Raw genomic sequence first — 16,133 nt, 5'->3', positions numbered from 1 at the left:
CTCACCTGAGAGACAACCAATTTTGAATCCCCCATTACTTTCAACAGTTGGATTCCATGCTTTTTGCAACCTCAAGTCCTAGTAATAGGGCTTCATACTCTGTAGTATTATTTGTGCACTAGAATGCCAATAAAAATGAGTACTTAAAAGTTATACCTGACAGGGACACAAAAAGAACCCCTGCTCCAGATCCTTCTTTGGAGCAAGCTCCATCAAAATATATCTGCCACAACCCATACTGTTGTGCTTGTAACTCAACTACAATTGGGTCAGTATTCTTCAATTGAGGTGAGATTGGTTGAAGTCTGAAGTTATCTAAATCTACATCAATCATACAATTAAGCATACAAGGGTCCACATTTTCAATTACCTTAGGAGCTCACGGCTCTCTGTATAGTTTGACCTGGTTGCCACCAATAGGGATAGTAGCATAAGATAAGTCCAGTTGAACATTTCCCCCTACTACTGTTGCCCACTGCCTGGACAGTAACATACCATAGTGGGGTTTAGTATCAGTAACAATAACATCCATTTTGTAAGTGGCTTCAGGAAATGCTACTATTTTTACTTCTACATCTCTCATTGTACCTATCACAGGCACTTCTCTGTTATCCATGGCATAACATTTCCCATACACAGTGGTTACTGATAACCCTAATTCTTTCATAACACCATAGGGCATTACATTAGCAACAGCTCCTGAGTCTATCATGCAGTTTTTAATCAACCGGTTATTGACTAACAAAGTAACATAGAAGGGATCTACCTGAGAAGGCTCCTGAGTGATAGTGGTTCCAACATAGACCTTTGGGGTTTGGAACTCTTGATCCTTTCCAACTTTAGCCAAACCAGTGGGTAATACCGTGTCACTATCAGATATACTAGAGAATAAAGACAAAGCTGCATCCTTATGTTCTTTAATCTTTAGCAATTCTATTAATGGAATAGTGACTTTCATTTGAGTTAAAGCTTGGGCCATATCAAATGTAGAATTATTACATTTTTCAGTATTAACCTTAACCTTTTCTATTTTGAGTTGACTTGCCCTTTTCACTGTCTCTGCTCTTTGTACATCACCAACATTTTTGTCATCTATACCTTTAGGTAAATCTTTAACTTGTTCCTCTTTTTCTTGACTAACTTTAGGAATAGTAGTAGCGCTACTTGAGGCCCCCTTTTTTGTGACTTCTTTTACAAACATAGAACCTGGCTCACCTTGATCAGTGTCTCTCTTGGTGCTTCTCAGATTATAGTTATGTTTTGCTTTGGCAATTGCAGCCTTAGTGAGATTTCTAACTTCTTCCTCACTAGGCCTCCTAAGATGAACTTCTTCATCTTCAATTGTTACCACATTCAATGTAGGATGCCAACCTAAGGCTAACTGTCCTTGCACTAACCTTTCATTATCCAGCACATCACTGTATTCACTTTGCATAGATTCCTCATCACTTTCTACAATAATTTCAAACATATTAATGTCAGGCTCTACTTCAGGTCTCATAGATTCTTCCAAAGCTTGAGCCACTGCACACTGATGAGGAGAATGTGGTTCATCACAAGCAATACACCAAGGAGTATTTTCTATATTTTTAACAGTTTTCCCTTTCAAAGGATCCGGTGTATCTTGACTTTGGGCAATTTTGGGCTTCTCAATTTGGGGTTTACCATCCTTCCAATTTGTATTGTATGGCATATCATGTAATCTAGGAGGTCTATCTTGCCAGTTATAATGGGGCTTATCATTTTTGCTAACCTTGGCAATCAAATCTTTCATAGCAATAACCAGTTTCTCCATTTTATCATCCTCCTTAGCAACTTTGTTAGGTTGCTGTTTGGTTTCATGCCATAATCTACCATCTGTCCTTCTTCCTAATTTTCCAGATGCTTTTCTATTACTTTCTACATTTATAGCAATTCTAAAAGCGTCCCTTAAGTTATGAGGATTTTAATCTCTCAAAATATAGGCCATTTTGGAATCAAATGCATTGTAGTATGTATTAAGACACATGTTATCATCTAGCCTCATCACTTGATACAATCTGTGCATAGCTTTCTGGAATCTGGCATTGAAATCAGTGACTATTTCATTTTCAGATTTTCTAATATTATTGAACTCATTCAGCATGAAACTCACATTAGTCTTGTCACCATACTGTTCTTGAAAACAATTTTTAAAATCATCCCATGAACCTATGCTATTTACTGGAAGACCTCTGTACCAATCTCTTGCATCATCAACCAGAGATTGAACAAACAGCTTCATAATAACATCTTCATCTGCTATCTCATAATCATTTATTAAATCCCCAAAAGATTTCAGATGTTCCTCAACACTAATTGCATTGTTCCCAGCAAACTTATGGAGTCTGTCTCTTAGCTCAGTAGGAACATGATTTGGATATCCTGGGATCCCATCAAAAAATAATTGCCTATATTGTTCTAGATTGATTGGCCTTCTTTGAAAAGGGGCAATAGCACTATTATTTCCCATGGTCATTTTAGCTTTTGGGATTGGAGATTGAGGTGCTTGGGTGTACTATTTATTTGAGGGTATTTGACTTACTGAGGAAATATTAGCATGTACTGCAGGTTGAGTATTGACCTGAGGAACGGAAATATGTTGGGGATTAGGCTTGCTAAGATCTTCTGATGGGAATGTAATAGGGGGAGCCTTTAAGTAATTAATCTTTCTTTTAATTTCCTGATTCGCTGCTTCCAACTCAGCCTTTTCCAGTTCCATTTGGAGGTCTTCCTTTTCCTTCCTCATCCTTTCCATCTCTCTCTCATGTGCTAGAATCCTATGAGAAATCTCTTCTACAGTTTTAGATTCTACTCCATCATCTACCCATTTCTGTTTTGCTTTATCTAAATTAGCTTTAGGAAGCTGGGAGTCATTAAATACTTCCCTAATTGGCTGGGCTACTGACTTACAAGCTTGTCTATTTTTAGGGATTAGGATTTCCCTAATCACAGGGCCTTCCTCATCACTTTTTTCCTTTTCTTTAGCAAGCATTTCAAGATCAGCTATCTTTCTAAGAAGCCTATCTCTTTCCATTAACTTGGATTTGATTTCCTTCTCCTTATTTGCCTCCTTTTGGGCTCTTAGGGAGATTAAATGATGGACTCTTTTATTCAAATCTTCGATCTCTTAAGACATCTTATCCTCATCAGGGAAGTTTTCTTCAGAGTCAGATGCATTAATTTGATCTATGTCAATTAAACTAATGTTCCCATCTATTGTCCTAGGAACTGAGTGCCTAATTGCATTTGAGCTGGTTCTATATTTTGCAGAAACACTAGCATGAGATAGATCTTGATTTAAAATAGGTGCATCATCAATATTTCCAAATAATTCAGAATGGAAACCTAAAATATCATGCTCCGAATCTCTAGAAGGTGAATTAGACTTTGCATAGACAGGTCGATCAGGCATCTTACCAGTATTATTGCTTTTCTGCACCCACGCAGCATTTGATGGCTCATGCAACACAGATCTCTTCTGACCTCTTTGTGACTATTCTGGTAGACCTTCTTGCAAGGTTTCATGAGGATGTTTCTTCATGAATGATCTCGTGTTCTTGTTTCCTTGCATCTCGCTTGTCTTCTTTTTAGAAAATTTGTATCTCACAAGGATTGGTTCAATAGTAACAAAGTCGCCACCCACAAAACTATGGGAAAAATGAAAACAAGCAGTCTTACCCACAAACACACAACAAATTTCTTTACAAATCTCGGCACAAATCGATATTTATATCTTTGTTATAACTCTCCCCAGCAGAGTCGCCACTTTTGTTGTCTTCAAAATCTGATTCCCTTTAATATCCTTAGAGTAATATGATTTGAGCTTGGTGCAGAAGAGACATCAAAGATAAGGAAATTCTCAAGGCAACATATGACAAGGTTTGATTAAACCTTCTACACTTTGGGCTTCCTCGGAGCCCAGGTGGGTATACCTTTGTGAATTAAATTCACACTTTCAAACATAAACCCACAGCAAACCAGTACAAAAAACTAGTGGATTTATTCACCTTGAAATCAACTAAAAAAAAAGGATGGCAGTTGTACTTAAATTCAGCATTTCGATCAACAAAGCATGCAATAAAAAAAACTTCAATTAATACCAGTGCCTTATCCAAGGTCACAGAGTCATCTAAACTCAAATAAAACTCCTTAAACAATACATCTTTATACTTCCCGTCGGCTTGGTTTCAATTAATCCTTATATATGCCTGACACATACAAGAATTTAAGCATTCCAAACTAAGCTATGGTCCTCAAAATTCAAAGTTCCTCCCAAAGAATTTATTGGTATGGGTGATCCCGCGTATTTAATTTCCCTCCTAAAGAGAAAAGCTAACAAACACTTATACTAAAATTGCTTTGCAATTCCATTCAAACAGAACAACCCTGGATTATTCAGAATGAAAACAGTAAATAAATTTGTGAACGAACTTGAAGACAACACAAATCTTTACTCAAAACTGATGGCCTGTATATTGATATTCAGTTCAAGAAATATTACAATAAATTATGATTCTCCATTAGACTTAGAAAAGCTCAGATAAATTTCTGCAGTGTTTTCTTACAAAATTTTGTGATCTCCTTTCCTCTAGTCCTGGTATCCATTTATAACAACATGGATGCACAAAACTTCGGACCTTTTGAGGAGAGTTTGTTACAAAATAAAGAAGTTACAAGCTTTTCGCAAAAGCAGTTACAAGCACTTTTTAGCCTCTGCAGTTACTTCAACCTGTTATTCTGTTGCAACCTCTTCTGTCTTTTCAGGGGCGCTCTCCAACTGTTCCGGATCCTGGGTGGCATATTTAGTTGCCCACTCACAATATATCTCTTCTGTCGGCCATGAAAAATTAATCACATCATCTTTAATTTTAGTCAACCGTTTCCAAGAATTCCTCAGTTTGTTGACTTCTGAATTAAGAAAACCATAATGTGACTTAATTTTTTCTATCTCTTGTATTGTCACGACAAAGAAAGAAGTATCATCAAGATCAATGATTCCTTTGATTCTTGTTGACAATTTGGCTTCTATCTCCTTAAGCCATATCTGCTTGTCTTTTAACTGATCCTGATTAGCAAAAATTCCTAGGAGCAACTCACAAACTTGATCAGTGTATTCCTTCTTAAGCAATTTAACCCTTCTATCCACATTATCCACCTCTGTTGCCAATTGCATTAAGACTTTAGCGACATCAGAAGTGGATTTGATAATGGGATTGGCTCTTGCTTCATCACAGGATACACACATGAACTCTAGATCTTGCTCCCTAGGTCTTCATCTATCAAAAATGGGTGTCAAAATGGCCTTATCTCTCCTCAGCTCATTCCACATCTCCATAATTTTTCCCACATAGTTTTAAAGCAATGAGGCATTTATTGTATTTGCAAAACTGGAGATTGTGGCCCTTACTTTCTCCTCATACTTCCCTGCATATAAGGCTTGAGCCTGTTTCAGGTTTTCTAGTTCTTGAGGAGTAATCTCAATCATTTGAGAGCTGGAGGGTGCTGGAGATGGTGGAAATTCAATGATAGGGCTAGTAGGCGGAGGTCTTGCAGGAGAAGAGGAAATCATCAGTGTTGAAGACTCAACTTGTTGGTGTTGTCCCATCAACTGGCTCTGCAATTTAGCAATGATGTTATCTTTACCTGTTACCTCCTCCTTGGCACTGTTATAGGCCTTTAAAATTGTTTCCAACTTAATTTGGAGGGCCTCTTTTTCTTTGGCTTCCTTCTCTGCCACTGCAACACTGAATTTTGCAGTTTCTAAAATAGTACTAGCAACCTCTACTACCCCTATACTTTGTACTCTCTTTACCATCATTCCACCAAGGTAACTTGACCCTGGGGTGTCTTTTCCTTTCTTGCTCTCATTTCTCTTGACAGACCACATGACTACTGCAGCATTATCCTTATTGAAAGTAACCCCTTCCGTGGGTTTAGTTTCTTTTCTCACTGCATCTAGCACCAGGGCATCAACAATATCCCACTCTGGCAAGATAAGCACTCCAGCTTGTGCTACCATATCTTTTCCCTGCTCAGGGGTGATGGTCTTGAATTCCTCCATCATCTCTTGTTTTATTTCTTCCTCCACTGAGGCTGGATCTTTATTGGGCTGCTCAGCCTTTCTTGTCTCACATCTAGCATTATATCTATCTATATGTTGTTTCCAAATGAATTGCATAAATGCTTCCGATGTGACAAAGTTATCATCAGCTAAAAAGGCACTACTTGCCTTTTTTATCTTAGGATCCCACTCCTGGCCTTTTAGTTTAGTGGAGGTAATATCCATTTCAGCATCAATGGGCTCTTCTGGCATCCCTTCCTCCACTTCATCATAGGTGTATGCAATTTCCCCTAAGCTACCCAACGGCAAGAGGTGTTCAGCTGCTGCTTGTTCATCTCCTATATGGATAAGGGATTGGGATGGGGAATACAAGGGTGTATCTGATTGCACTTCCTTCCCCACCCTTTGCTTCTTTGGGCTGTCTTGGATGTCAATGACATCTTGTATCTTCCTCTTTCCTTTGGATGTAGAGGGCTCTCCTGTTGTAGGCACCAGCACACTGTAACCTAATTTCTTATGCAGTGTGTAATCACCAGGAGGAATTGCTTTGCTGGAAGCTGACCTACTTAAGATCACTCTGGCCTTTTCAGGGTTGCTCTTAATCATAGCTTCCCTCTTCTCCTTTAGTGTTTGCATCACATCTTCAAAGCAAACAATCAAAAAATTTATTTTTTCCTCTAATGGGAAGAAGCTAGACAATGGGTCATAGCTAGCATCAAACTGATGCACAAAATCCAAGGCTTTCTTATAAGCCACCCACTTTTCTTTCCTTAGTTCCTGCTCATCTAGATCAAATTCATTCCTGATGAGGTCTTAAGGAAATTGGAATTGATGAGGCCTACCTCTGCATGCTACATTCTTCCTAAACACACCATTGAAGAAGTCCTCTGGATCAGCACACCTGGACACTGCAGTGGATAAATGATAAGGTTTGAGGAAATCCTCAAAGCAATTCCAGCCTCCCTTTGTTATTATGAATTGGTGGGCTATGGTAGCATCAGGGAAAATAGTCCCTTTACCTTTGCCTGTTGACTCTGCCTCTTGTAGGCCACCAATTTGCCTAAGGATCTCCGCTATTCCCACTTTGAGAGGGACCTGGTAAGGTAACAAAAATGGAGTACCCCTGAAACCAAAAACTCTGAAAAACTGTGGAGACTGGATATAAATAGATGTCGCCCCAGTTATGAACAATTTTGATGTTCTCTGCAAATTCTTTTGGCCTTATGAATTCCAGAAGAACCTTGGGGACTCTTGGGTTATTAGAGCAGAGGAGAGTCCTTATTTTGGATGCAAAATATTTATCAAACTTTAAGAAACTAGCATCCTCTCTGTCCCATGACAACACAATACTCCATAATTGTACTGGCATTTTTTCTCCTTCCTTCTCCTTAACCAGGTCTAGTCCACTGGCGAAATAATCACCACCTTTGAAGAGAAAAAGGTGCATTAAGAGTGAATACCATCCAAAAGGCCTATCCACCTTTCCATTCTTTATTCCTATCAACCCTCCATGGATAGCATCGGCAATGAAAGAGGCATAATCAAATGTGATAGCAAGAGAAGGATTCAAAATCTGGACAATCATAGCAAGTAATGATTGGGCATATTTGCTTCAGCATCTTCTCCTAGAACTTGACAAAGTGCCCAGTACATTCCTTTAGCCCTCAGGGTAAACATACTTAATGAGAAGGGCTCTTGTGTGTTGGGTCCTACAACTGTTAACCCTCCTATTTTCACAAAAAGTTCCTTGAAAGGCCCATTCCTGAGATGACTCCTCTGTGCACCGTAAACTTGGGCTAATGCTATGAAACTTATAGGTTCCAGGAAGTTTGTGAACTCATTAAGTCCAAATGTTGTCCTAAACTCTTCAGCATTAATTTCAACAAGGGTTTTCCCATTTACATCCCGGATGCATCTTGTGACTGGATCATAATTTAACGCCATTTGGGTTAGCAGGTCTGTATCCATGAATACCCTTGGGACTACTAATTTCCCAACATCTAGTTCCCAGATATTGTTTTGAGGGGCAGGATAATTTCTCATTCCAAATCCAACTTTAAACAACCCCAACCCGGATAGTCCAACCTGTGGGTCTCTCAGCCAATTACCTTTGTCATACAATCCTTCTCCTATCTTCAAACGGGGAGCCCTGGGCACTAACTCTTTGGCCTTTGATGCCTGATTGGTTGATAACGTCAACTGTTCTAAAAAATCATCACATACACTTCTTTCTAAATAGTTAACCTTGCAGGAAAATTCCCTTTTAGGAGCCATTTTGAAAATGCAAGAAAATGAATATCACTCTTAAACAATCCTGCAACAAAAGAATTGTCTTACTTAGAACACCACACAAGAATTGCTACAAAAATATGAGAGAACCTGATCTTTGCTTGAAGGAATTTTTTCTACAACTAAACCGACTTGCTCTGTATCTGAAGAAGATAACTCTACATCTGCTCTTCTGCAAAATCTTTTAAAAGATATCTTCACTTGGTAGTTAGGAAATCAAATATTTGTACTCAGGGCCTTAACTATAACATTGATTCCGCATGCTCCGGCCGTCCCTTCGAAATTGAATTCATACGAGAATTCATATTTTTCACTCCAACGGGTCACAACATTCCTGCAAGTGTTCCATTTTGCTCTTTCGCAACTTCGCGAAGCATAACTATTGGGTAGCTTAGTCCTGCAAAATAGCACCAACCGTTCGATCAAAAGAAACTTGATCGAGCGTTAGATTAACTGACGGCTTTGGCCTTTTTTTGGGTCTCGCTTTTTTTATTGGCTGCATAATACCATGTGGCGTCGAATCATTGGCCTTGAAATTCCCTTCGCATTCCACTTAATACTGGTCGGGTGTCTTTCCTTTTATACCGACGTTTCCACCTTGGCGGGCCCACACTTTCTTCTTAGACAACGTGTCATCATGACACGTGGACGGTTCTCATTTCCTCTCGCTATTTCGCGGGCATAAAGAGTGAGCACTTTACCCTTGCGAAATAGCGCCGACCGTTGGATCATCTCATAAGTTGATCGGCATTTAATCCTTTGAAAAGGCTCTCAGGAGGGGTGGGCCCGCTGACTCATCGTGAACACCTGGCATCCAGTCACCTGCGGCGCTGATTTGTCACTCTGTCATTCGCCAGAAGGAAACCACGGGGGCCTCACTTTCCTCTCAATAGCTCTATCCTCCAGGTCATCATCATGACACGTGGATGGTTCTCGTTCATTCTCGCTATTTCACGGGCACAAAGAGTGAGCACCTTACCCTTGCAAAATAGCGCCGACCGTTGGATCATCTCATAAGTTGATCGGCATTTAATCCTCTGAAAAGGCTCTTAGGAGGGGTGGGCCCGCTGACTCATCATGAACACCTAGCGCCTTGTCACATTCAGCGCTGATTTGTCAATAAGAAAATATAGGGCTTCAATAAATTGTTAACAGCTGTACCTGCTAGGTCATCTCCACCTGTGACCTGACTCACCTCCGGGGCCCGCCTTTCAGCCTTTAGTCCTGACGCACTGACTGTTGTGACTTGTGCCATGTGCTGCCATTTTACTCGCTGTCAACAACCAGCTGGACCATCTACGTGGCATGCCATGTGGTTTTCGCAACTTCGCTGGTCTTAAACTACGTGCAACTTCGCCTAGCAAAATAGCGCGAGCTGTGGATCCATCCGTGAGATGCGCACTAGTTACTGGGCCCGACAACTTTAGAAGAAAAACATACAAGGCATAAAAATTTTCAATTGATCAACGTAACCACCTAGGCAAATAACAAGGGGGGACACTTCCTACGACCCCACGACCCATAACTTAAGTGAATAAAGTAACGACAGATTAGAAACCAGAGGGTTTAAAACAAATAAGATAGGATCTAAAATAAAAAACCCTTAAACCCTTAAGGTCTAGAACAAAACTGAAGCACTTGGAATTACACCCTACTCGAAAATTTCAACATACCATAGCCAATCATGGGAAAAGAAAAACCCAATTTTAATCAGTGATAACAGGTCGTTGCGCCTGAGGTGGTGTGCGGGCACTGCGTTGCAGACGGGACATTGCATGCACATGGGCGGGTCGGGTGTGCACACGACGCCCCGTCGAAGTGCACGCACATAGGCCGGGACGGGTGCACACCCGACGCCCTAGCAAGGTGCACGCACCCGAGCAGGGTTCACACTTGGCAAATGGGGTGCGCTTGGTGAGGGAGGGTGTGCACCTCGACGGGGGTGGGTGGCCGGGGTGGATTCGCACGTGGGTCGCAGTTTGCTAAGTACACACCGCGACAAGCTCATAACGGGTGCGATCAAACCAACGTTAGTGCACCGGATCCCATTAGAACTCCGCAGTTAAGCACGCTTGGGACAGAGTAGTACTGGGATGGGTGACCTCCCGGGAAGTCCCGGTGTTGCACCCTTTTTTAATTTTTCGTCGGGCGTCGCAATGCTATTTGAATTAACCTTTTGCCCGTTTGCGTTCTCGTCGGGGCCGGGCCGGGTCGGGGTGCGGTGCCTGCACTACCGCACGCGTGGGGGCGACACCGAGCGCGCACCCTAGGCACCCCGAGCACACAGGCCACGGTGCAACCCGGGCGTTGTGCGCGCACCCCGGTGCGCCCGAGGTGCTGCGCACGCACCCAAGTGAAATCGGTGTGCACCTCGGCCAGTGCACGCTCGGTCGAGTTGCGCACGTTGGCCAAGGTGCACGGCGATGTTTCTTACTCTAAGGTTCCGCACCAGACGCCCGGGACAGGTGAACAAAGCTATGCGGGGCAGGGTGCGCGCCTGGGGCAGGGTGCGCGCCTGTGGCAGGTGCACGCAGCTGGAGAGAGCTTTGGAGCGCACCAGAAAAGGCAAAAAAAGTTGAGATTATAGAATTTCCCACTTGAGAGATTGTAAAAAAAAAATAAAAAAATGAAGGAAACGTGGGTGCCAAGGTGTGCGCGCCCGGGTGCGCAGCCCAGCCAAGGTGTGCGCACTAAGGCGCCCACCCCGGCGAAGGTGCACGCAAGGTGCGCACCCGGGGCAAACCGGACAATTAACCCAGCTTTCAACTTCGCGTGCACCTGCGCACCTTGGAGCGCACTTCGGAGCGCTCCTTGGTGCGCACCAATCTTGGGCACCTCGGAGTGCACCATGGTGCCCACCAAGGTGCGCACCCGGGGCAAATTGAGCTCCGACTTCATGCGCACCTTGGAGCACACAAAAGGTGTGCACCTCGGAGCGCACCATGGTGCCCACCAAGGTGCGCAACCCAGCCAAGGTGTGCGCAGCAAGGTGCGCACCCTGGCGAAGGTGTGCACCCGGGGCAAACCGAGCTCTGACTTCGTGCGCACCTTGGAGCGCACAAAAGGTGCGCACCTCAGAGCGCACCATGGCGCCCACCAAGGTGCGCAGCCCAGCGAAGGTGTGCGCACCCCGGGCAAACCGAGCTCCGAATCGTGCGCACCAGAGGTGCACGATATCGTGTGCACCTTGGAGCACACTTCGGAGCGCTCCATGGTGCGCACCGATGTTGCTCACCTAGGGAAAATAAGGCAATTAACCCAACTTTCGACTTCGTGTGCACCTCGGAGTGCTCTCAGGTTCGCACCTCAGAGCACACCGAGGTGCGCACCTTTGATGCACTGCCTTCACCAATTTCTAGAAAAGGCAAAAAAACATCGAGAAGGTGTGCGCACCGAGGTGCCCACCCTGGCAAAGGTGCACGCGAGGTGTGCACCCGGGGCAAACCGGGCTCCGACTTCGTGCACGCCATGCTACGCACCTTGGAGCACCTTGGAGGGCCATGGTGCGCACATTGGAGCACACTTCGGAGCGCTCCATGGTGCCTACCAAGGTGCCCAACCCAGCCAAGGTGCCCATCGCGTTGAAGGTGCACGCGAGGTGCGCACCCGAGGCAAACCGGGCTCCGACTTCGTGCACACCGCACCTTGGAGCACACTTCGAAGCGCTCCTTGGTGCGCACCATGGTGCCCACCAGGGCACGCAACCCAGCCGAGGTGCCCACCCCGGTGAAGGTGCATGCGACGTGCGCACCTGGGGTAAACCGGGCTCCGACTTCGTGCACACCATGGTGCCCACCAAGGCGCGCAACCCAGCCAAGGTGCCCACCGCGGCAAAGGTGCACGCGAGGTGCGCACCCGGGGCAAACCGGGCTCCGACTTCGTGCACACCGCACCTTGGAGCACACTTCAGAGCGCTCCTTGGTGCGCACCATGGTGCCCACCAGGGTGCGCAACCCAGCCAAGGTGTGCGCACCAAGGTGCCCACCCCAACGAAGGTGCACCCGGGCCTTCACTAATTTCCATAAAAGACAAAAAAAAATGAGATTTTAAAATTTTCGTTTTGAAAGATAGTGAAAAAAAGGGAATGCGGGTGCCATCTTGAGCCCACCCTAGTGCGCAGCACAAGCAAGGTGTGTGCACCAAGGTTCCCACCCTGGCGAAGCTGCGCACCCGAGGCAAACTGGGCAATTAACCCAACTTCCGACTTCGTGCGCACCAAGATGGGAGCACACCCAACAACCGGGCCTGGGAAGAGCCAATGCGAGAAACCCCACCAAACACTCCGACAAAAAAAGAGGGGGCACTCCAATAACCCCGCTTCGGAGCACAGCCGGGGCAAACCCAGCCAAGGTGCCCACCCCGACGAAGGTGCACGCGAGGTGCGCACCCGAGGCAAACCGGGCTTCGACAACGTGCACGCCGCACCTTGGAGTACACTTCGGAGTGCTCCCGAGTGCGCACTAGCATTGCGCACCGTGGTGGGCACCTCGGAGCACACCAAGGTGGGCAGCGAGGTGCGCACCTTTGATGCACTACCTTCACTAATTTCCAGAAAAGGCAAGAAAAAATGAGATTTTAAAATTTCCGTTTTGAAAGATAGTGAAAAAAAATAGAACGTGGGTGCCATCTTGAGCCCACCTTGGTGCGTAGCCCAGGCAAGGTGTGCGCACCAAGGTGCCCACCCTGGCGAAGGTGCCCAGCCAGGCAATTAACCCTACTTCCAACTTCGTACAGGTTAGGGTGGGTGCGCACCCAACAACCGGGCCTGGGAAGAGCCAATGCGAGAAACCCCACCAAACGCTCTGACAAAAATAGAGGGGGAGCTCCAATAACCTTGCTTCGGAGCGCACCCGGGGCAAACCCAGCCAAGGTGCCCACCCCGACGAAGGTGCACGCGAGGTGCACACTCGGGGCAAACCGGGCTCCGACTTCGTGCACGCTGCACCTTGGAGCACACTTCGAAGCGCTCCTTGGTGCACACCATGGTGCCCACCAAGGCGCGCAACCCAGCCAAGGTGTGCACACCAAGGTGCGCACCTGGGGCAAACCAGGCTCCGACTTCGTGCATGCTGCACCTTGGAGCACAGATCGGGGCCCTCCCGAGTTCGCACCAGCGTTCGCACCGTGGTGGGCACCTCGGAGCACACCAAGGTGGGCAGTGAGGTGCGCACCTTTGATGCGCTGCCTTCACTAATTTCTAGAAAAGGCAAAAAAAAACTAGATTTTAAAATTTTCGTTTTGAAAGAGTGTGAAAAAAATGGAACGCGTATGCCATCTTGAGCCCGCTCTGGTGTGCAGCCCAGGCAAGGTGTATGCACCAAGGTGCCCACCCTGGCGAAGGTGCGCACCCGGGGCAAACTGGGCTCTGACTTCGTGCACGACATGGTGCCCACCAAGGCGTGCAACTGGCCAAGGTGCCCACCACGGCGAAGGTGCACGCGAGGTGCACACCCGGGGCAAACCAGGCTCTGACTTTGTGCATGCCACACCTTGGAGCATACTTCAAAGCGCTCCTTGGTGCGCACCATGGTGCCCACCAAGGCACGCAACCCAACCAAGGTCTGCACACCAAGGTGCCCACCCCGGTGAAGGTACGCACCTGGGGCAAACCGGGCTCTGACTTCGTGCACGCCGCACCTTGGAGCACACTTTGGAGCACTCCTTGTTGCGCACCATGGTGCCCACCCTGGCAAAGGTGCATGCGAGGTGCGCACCCGGGGCAAACCGGGCTCTGACTTCGTGCACGCCACACCTTGGAGCACACATCGGAGCTCTCCCAGGTTCGCACCAGCGTTGCACACCTTTGATGTGGTGCCTTCACTAACTTCCAGAAAAGGCAAAAAAAAATGATGTTTTAGAATTTCTGTTTTGAAAGATAGTGAAAAAAATGGAACGCGGGTGCCATCTTGAGCCCGCCCTCGTGCGCAGCCCAGGCAAGTTGTGTGCACCAAGGTGCCCACCCTGGTAGAGGTGCGCACCCGGGGGAAACCGGGCTCCGACTTCGTGCACTGCATGGTGCCCACCAGGGCGTGCAACCCAGCCAAGGTGCCCACCGCGGCGAAGGTGCATGCAAGGTACGCACCCAAGGTGCACACCCGGGGCAAACCGGGCTCCGACTTCATGCACGCCGCACCTTGGAGCACACTTCGGAGCGCTCCTTGGTGCGCACCATGGTGCCCACCAGGGCGCGCAACCTAGCCAAGGTCTGCACACCAAGGTGCCCACCCCGGTGAAGGTGCGCAACTAGGGCAAACCGGGCTCCGACTTCGTGCACGCCGCACCTTGGAGCACACATCAGAGCGCTCCTAGGTTCGCACCAACGTTGTGCACCTTTGATGCGCTGCCTTCACTAATTTCCAAAAAAGGCATAAAAAAAATGAGATTTTAAAATTTCCCTTTTGAAAGATAGTGAAAAAAATGGAACGCGGGTGCCATCTTGAGCCCGCCTTGGTGCGCAGCCCAGGCAAGTTGTGCGCACCAAGGTGCCCAACCTGGCGGAGGTGCGCACCCGGGGCAAACCGGGCTCCGACTTTGTGCACGGCATGGTGCTCACCAAGGCACGCAACCCAGCCAAGGTGCATGCGAGGTGCACACCCGAGGCAAAACTAGGCTCCAACTTCCTGCACGCCACACCTTGGAGCACACTTCGGAGCACTCCTTGGTGCGCACCATGGTGCCCACCAGGGCGCACAACCCAGCCAAGGTCTGCACACCAAGGTGCCCACCCCTGGTGAAGGTGCACGTGAGGTGCGCACCCGGGGAAAATCGGGCTCCGACTTCGTGCACGCCGCACCTTGGAGCACACATCGGAGCGCTCCCAGGTTCGCACCTTTGATGCGCTGCCTTCACTAATTTCCGAAAAAGGCAAAAAAAAATGAGATTTTAAAATTTCTGTTTTGAAAGATAGTGAAAAAAATGGAACGCGGGTGCCATCTTGAGCCCGCCCTGGTGCGCAACCCAGGCAAGTTGTGTGCACCAAGGTGCCCACACTAGCGAAGGTGCGCACCCGGGGCAAACCGGGCAATTAACCCAACTTCTGACTTCGTGCGCGCCAGGGTGGGTGTGCACCCAACAACCAGGCCTGGGAAGCCCCAATGCGAGAAACCCCACCAAACACTCGGACAAAAAAAGAGGGGCCGCTCCAATAACCCCACTTCAGAGCGCACTAGAAACCCCACTGGACGCTTGGGAAAAAACGTAATGCGCACCCAAAGCCCCTACCCAGAAATCCCCACTTCAGACATGGGGAGCTGCAACGGTAAAAAGCCTCACTAAACTCTCGGACAGAAAGGTAGCTCGAGGGTAATGCCCGAAACCCCACTTCCACTTCTGACTGAGGCAGCCCCGCCCAACACTTGGACGAAAAAAATGCGGCACAAGGGTTGCCCAGCTTGGAACTCGGATGAGAAACCCCTCTTCAGAGCCCCGCCCAGCACTTGGACAAAAAAAATGCAGCCCCCAGACGAGAAACCCCTCTTCGAAGCCCCGCCTAACACTTGGACAAAAAAAATGTGGCCCCCGGATGAGAAACCCCTCTTCGAAGCCCTGCCCAGCACTTGGACGAAAAAAATGCGGCCCAAGGGTTGCCCAGCTTGGCCCCTAGATGAGAAACCCCTCTTCGGAGCCCCGCCTAGCACTTGGACGAAAAAAATGCGGCCCCCGGATGAGAAACCCCTCTTCGGAGCCCCGCCCAACACTTGGACGAAAAAAATGCGGCCCCCGGATGAGAAACCCCTCTTCGGAGCCCCGCCCAGCACTTGGA

General features: G+C 47.2%; 1 non-coding gene across 1 annotated transcript; it reads left to right on the top strand.

Moving 5' to 3' along the window:
- Positions 1–10,382: 10,382 nt before the first annotated feature.
- On the top strand, positions 10,383–10,501 carry LOC131873766 (5S ribosomal RNA). Its single transcript, XR_009371665.1, has one exon. It is a non-coding gene; the product is annotated as a 5S ribosomal RNA (ribosomal RNA).
- Positions 10,502–16,133: the final 5,632 nt, after the last annotated feature.

Source organism: Cryptomeria japonica, chromosome 2, assembly GCF_030272615.1.
Source record: "Cryptomeria japonica chromosome 2, Sugi_1.0, whole genome shotgun sequence".
Lineage (NCBI taxonomy): Eukaryota > Viridiplantae > Streptophyta > Pinopsida > Cupressales > Cupressaceae > Cryptomeria > Cryptomeria japonica.
Note: the sequence above shows the minus strand (reverse complement) of the source record. Positions and strands in the feature narration are given on the sequence as shown.